This window comes from Sinocyclocheilus anshuiensis, unplaced genomic scaffold, assembly GCF_001515605.1.
Source record: "Sinocyclocheilus anshuiensis isolate Anshui unplaced genomic scaffold, SAMN03320099.WGS_v1.1 scaffold2181, whole genome shotgun sequence".
NCBI classification, from domain to species: domain Eukaryota; kingdom Metazoa; phylum Chordata; class Actinopteri; order Cypriniformes; family Cyprinidae; genus Sinocyclocheilus; species Sinocyclocheilus anshuiensis.
This window is the reverse complement of record NW_015552262.1, coordinates 328252-334099: the sequence shown is the minus strand read 5'-3', so window position 1 is coordinate 334099 and position 5848 is coordinate 328252.

Sequence of the window (5848 nt, the reverse complement as noted above, 5' to 3'; positions counted from 1 at the left end):
AGAGTAAGGTGATATCTATCAGTCTTATTCACCTGTGATGTCTTGCCTCATAAGAGGAATGGATTCTGTCCAGGCTTTTTGTCATAGAAATGTGAACCTGGTTTCATTATTTATGCATTTTAATGGCCTCTTTGTGCTTTGCAAACAAACTTATAGGCTCATGGAAGCAAGGGCATATGGTTTTACATGCATAAAAAACCAATCACATTTGCACATAAGAGTGCCCATCCACGCACACACCCTCCAATGTTAATGTATAGGTAGTTTGATGATCGCAATGGCGGCAGTCGATCCGCTCTCGGCTCAGAGAGCTCAGATATCCTCGGGCACCGCTGCCAAGCTGCCAGTCGGTATCGTCACACCTTACTGCCTTTAAAGATTGCCCTGCAGAGACAGCAGGGAAAGCTGAACAGCCGGGCAGCCCTGGAGAGTTACGAGGTGGGAGCCATGCCAAGACGTGCCCACCAGAGAGAGAGAGAAAGAGGGGGTGAGGGAGGTACCCATCCACAGCTATCATGAAGGACAGAGAGGGGGGATTTGAACAGAAGCGACACGGATCCTACATGTACCTGCACAGCCAATCAATTCTCCGAATCTTTGCGACGATGCTGCGTGAGATATATGCGCAAACATGCAGGTCTGCACCACCGTAATCCACAGAAATGGCAATGGAAGACAGAATGTAAATGAGGCTGTTATTGCACAGTCGCGTTCATCAAACTGAGCTGGAGAGACTTCAATGGCCCTGATGAATATGCATGCAAATTTGTTAATTAAGTTAATTATTCTGCTGAAAATTCATTTGTCTTCCCAAGGACATTTCTGCAATGATTTTAACATGTTTCTACAATTAGTCATGCACAGTGCAGTTTAAAATCACTTTGTCCATTCTATTTATTTATTTATTTATTTATATCTCCAAAAGTTTCGCACCCAGTGGGGGGACGGTGTGCAAAACCGCCGAGGTCGGCAGAGGTTACGCATATGTGTGTGCATGTGTTTAAGCAAAGCAAGTCGATGGTAGCTTATGTCTACGAGGTCACTGGATGGCCAGTGTTATTTTAAAACACGTGCCAGAACAGAAACCTTATGTCTTGACAAGAACATGAAGAAATAACTTTAAAGGAATAGTTAACCCAGATTGAAAATTTGTTGTCAATTTTCACCCTCAGGCCAACCGGATGTTGATGAGTTTGTTTCTTCATCAGAACAGATTTGGAGAAATGTAGCATTCCATTACTTGCTCACCAATGGATCCTCTGCAGTGAATGGGTGCCGTCAGAATGAGAGTCCAAACAGCTGATAAAAACATCACAATAATCTACAAGTAATCCACACCACTCCAGTCCATCTGTTAACATCTTGTAAAGTAAAAAGCTGCGTGTTTGTAAGAAACAAATCCATTAAGACATTTTTTACTTCAAAACCGTTGCTTCAAGCTAAAATGCGAGTCCTCTATCCATAATGCTTCCTCCATCTCCTCTGAATGAGGAGAGAAATATCAAGCATTGCTTACAAGCACAGTCCAAAATGATTCTAAACAAATATGTGGGAGGATTTTGATGTGAGAGGAGAGGAAACGTTATTATGGACTTTTTTTGCCAGAGGAGACCGTTTAAAGAAGATGTTAAATGATGGACTGTAGTGGTGTGGATTATTGTGATGTTTTTATCAGCTGTTTGGACTCTCATTCTGACGGCACCCATTCACTGCAGAGCATCCATTGGTGAGCAAGTGTTGTTATATGTCCACTACTCAAAAATCGCAAGTCCGAACATTTAGAAAAGTCAAAGCATATGAGTTGTGGTATATTTTTTTGTCTGTAGCACAAATGGTGCAGCGTTAGTGGTTTGTTCAAATCCCTAACTCTAAGTACACTTTAGCAAGTGCTAATAAATTAGACAGTTCTGGTTATAATGAGGAAGAGATTAGTATAAAAAATCCTTCAGAGAACAGATGTCTATCAGCTCCGATCGATGCCACACCTGGTTATTAAAATGCATCGTTTCATAAGCAAGACCTTTGAGTGAGCAGAGAATAATTCCTTTGATATTTCGAAGAGAAGAGTTTTGCTTTAGATGAGACTCTAATTCTCTGTTCCAGGAGTTAAATTAATATCATGTAAATAAAGAGATGTTGTTGTTGTTGTGCAGAACATCACACGTGTAAAAAAAGGCTGAGAACGGATGGGCTGGTTTATGAACACATGAATGTAGTTTGAGACTGTATTTCATCATTCTGACCCTGTAGAGGAGCTGTGCAGTGTGACTCATGGTTTTGGTTTGATCATGGATGATTTGAACACTGTGTTTCACTCCAATCTGCTCTCAATTAACCCTGATGTCCTCCGAGGTTTGCCTGAGGCATATGCATCTCTTCCCCTCTCATATACAATAAGCACTCTGTATCGGCAAATACATTTTAAAATCTATTAATAATTTAGCTTTTTACATTTTTTTTAGAAATATTTATTGTGTGTGTGTGTGTGCTAGCACTCTCTATTCTAATCTATCCACTATATAATTGTAACAATATAATATAATATACTTATATTAATTGCAGAATAAAATATCAGAATAAGACTTTTAAAATGAAAAAAGAAAGCAAGTTGTCACTTTTTACTCTAGTGAACATCTCATCAAACCTAATATTGTAACATCTTGTCACACTATATGGGGTAAGTTGTCACACTGGGACGATTCCATTAAATTGCATGCCATTCGATCATAAAACAACAAAAATGGAAACAATAACAGCACAACCAAACTTAGGCTGACAAAACCTTAAAATAACCAAATTTATAGTGTGACAAATGTGACATGTTTCTAGACCTGGCATTTGTGAAAAAGAATATCCAAGAAGACAGGAATTTGCGTATTATCTAAACTACAGATTTCCAAAAAACCTTGACATTAAAAGGCAGCAAAATAAAATGGAAAAATCACAGTATGTTAAATAAAGACAGGAGGAAAGCAGGTAAGAACAGGAAGGTCTAATGAGACTCTATTGAGCAGAAAACAACATCTGTTTGGCTCCTGGCTATAATCTGAGCACACATTTGCCAGAGAGGAACAGTATGGGAAAAGACCACGTCTTTCAAGAAACTTGTAAACAGATGCAGTGAACAGGTATGTCTGTTCTCAACTTTCCCAGCAATGAACTGTTTCTGTTCAAAGCTGAGCAGATTTCAAAGGTCTTTGAAGGAAATAACATTATTTTGCTGCTGGATAGGTGAATCTCTGCTTCTTTTTGGCACTCTGAAAACACTGAGGAATATAAATGATATAACTCATGCAATGATTTCTATTATGAGCAAGACTTCAATCACATGGTCTCTTCTGAAATGTTGTCCGTGTTTATGTTTCATGTGGGTGAAACAGCATGATCGAGGACATTTAGCGAGGCATGTCAGTGCTATAAACAGACTGTCATTTTAACACTGCTGAAATGTCAAAGCAGACATGTCAGATTATGCCAACATCCACATCTCGTTTTATGGAAAGATTTGCTATAAAAAATTATACACTAATGTCCAAAAGTTTGGGGCCGGTAAGATTTTTAAAATGTTTTTGAAAGAAGTCTCTTATGCTCACCAAGGCTGCATTTATTCAATTAAAAATACATTAAAACAGTAATATTGTGAAATTTTTTTACAATTTAAAACAACTGTTTTCTATGTGAATATATTGAAAAGTGTAATTTATTCCTGTGATGCAAAGCTGGATTTTCAGCATCATTACTCCAGTCTTCAGTGTCACATGATCCTTCGGAAATCATTCTAATATGCTGATTTACTGCTCAAAAATTTTTTTTTATTATTATAAACGTTGAAAACAGTTGTGCTGCTTCATATTTTTGTGGAAACCGAGTTTCTGCTGAAAAGCTGAAAAGAACAGCATTTATTTGAAATAGAAATCTTTATAACATTATAAATGTCTTTAATGCATCCCTGCTGAATAAAAGTATGAATTCCTTTAAATAAATAAATATTACTGACCCCATACTTTTGAACAGTTCGTGCACATTATAGTTGATGTAATTTGAAACATTAATCATTATGCATGTTATTAAAAGTGCAGAATTATTTTGGATGCTTTATACATTTCTACACACATAATGTTCTGGTGCAAAATCCTCAAATCTATATCTGTGATAAATCACACCAGAGCTGAGCTAAGTCGACGTATTGTCTAGAAGAGAGCAATTGACTGCCATCTGTCTGAGGTTTGTGGTTTGGGAGTTTAATGAGATCAGAACAGGACAGAGACGTCGTGGGACTATGTGCTCCACTGAGTGAGATAAATCAGCTTTTTAAGACAGATATCACACATAATTACATTAGGTGTTATATTAAAGATACCTCAGAGTGTATTTGTCAGAGGAGCATATAGTCTGACATCTATCAGTGATATTCAGTGATGGTTCCATCAAGAACCTTTAACATCCATGGACTCTTTCCATTCCACAAAAGGTGAAAAAAAAGTGGCTCTTTAAATTATTAAAATGTTTTCACACTAAGAATAAAAAGTGGTTCTTTTAAAAACTGCTCACTTTGCGGAACCATAAATGGTTCTTCGAAGGCACTGCTTGCAATTTGCAGTCTTTATTTTTGAGAGTGTATCTGAATGCTCATGCTTTTAAAAATCTGCTATGACTTCTTTTATTCTATGGTAGCCTACACAATGTCCAAACTGCTCTAATTTTATACAGTTAAAGCAAAATGTGACTATGCGTGGTCAAGCAGTGTTTTAAGGCAAAATCTTCAGTGAATAACTTATGTTTGCATGAAAAACAGACCAGAATCTATCATATGACTTCAGATTTAGTGCACAAGTAGCCTAAGAGACTATTTTTATGGTGTTTTTATTTTGCTTTTTTGTCCAATTCTTCTAATATTTTTTGCAAAATTAAATATCAGAAGAAAAGAAAGCAAAGTATTAATGTCTAATGTCTTGTAAGTCCAAATGGTCTCGGGCAAAACATCACTTTAATAAAAATGACATTTGAAGAATGTAATTCGAAGCGCTATAAAGCTCATAAATGTCTCACTTGTTGACCACTACTGCCACCTACTGGACACTGGCGGAATTACCCATTTGCAACCAAGACCTTTCTTTTTTCTTTTACTGCACAGTGGAAAATTCCTTTTCAGTATTCTGGTATCACACTTGGTTTTCCATCTGCTTTTTTTTTTGTTTTGTTTTTTGTTTCTGTTCTGCTTTCAGGAATTTTCATGACGCATTACATTACAGTCGTGTAGATGAGGACTTCTCCAAACTCAACAACCTCAAGCACACTAATATTACATTACAAAACTGTAATACATGTAATTCAATGATGTGACACTTTTTAAAAACATTTTCTAGATTTATTAAGTTATTAAAAAATACATTCAATACATTCATACAGACAATTACTTCAGTACACTTTTATGATAAACATGTTTTCAGTTATTTGATAGTTTGGGGGCTAAATATGTTTAATGGCAAAATACGTAGGTGGTGTAAAAAAATTATAGAAATTCCTTAAATTCTTAAAAAAAAAAAAAAGGAAGACATTTGGTATAAAATCTTTTAGAATAATAAAAGGGCTGTGTCTGAAGGTTTTTAATCAATATATTTGTATAGGCCAATATATTTTACCTTTATTATGAAATATAGGCCTAAAGATAATTCAGACTGTCAAATGGAATAACCCCAAAAACTTTCTGATATTACTGATGATTATATTTGTAAGAAAAATATTTGTAAAAATAATTATTAAGGAGTGTGAGTGTTCATGTTTTAAGGAAAATATTTGTAGTACCTTTTACTTGGTACTTGCAACCCTTAATAATTTTTTATATATA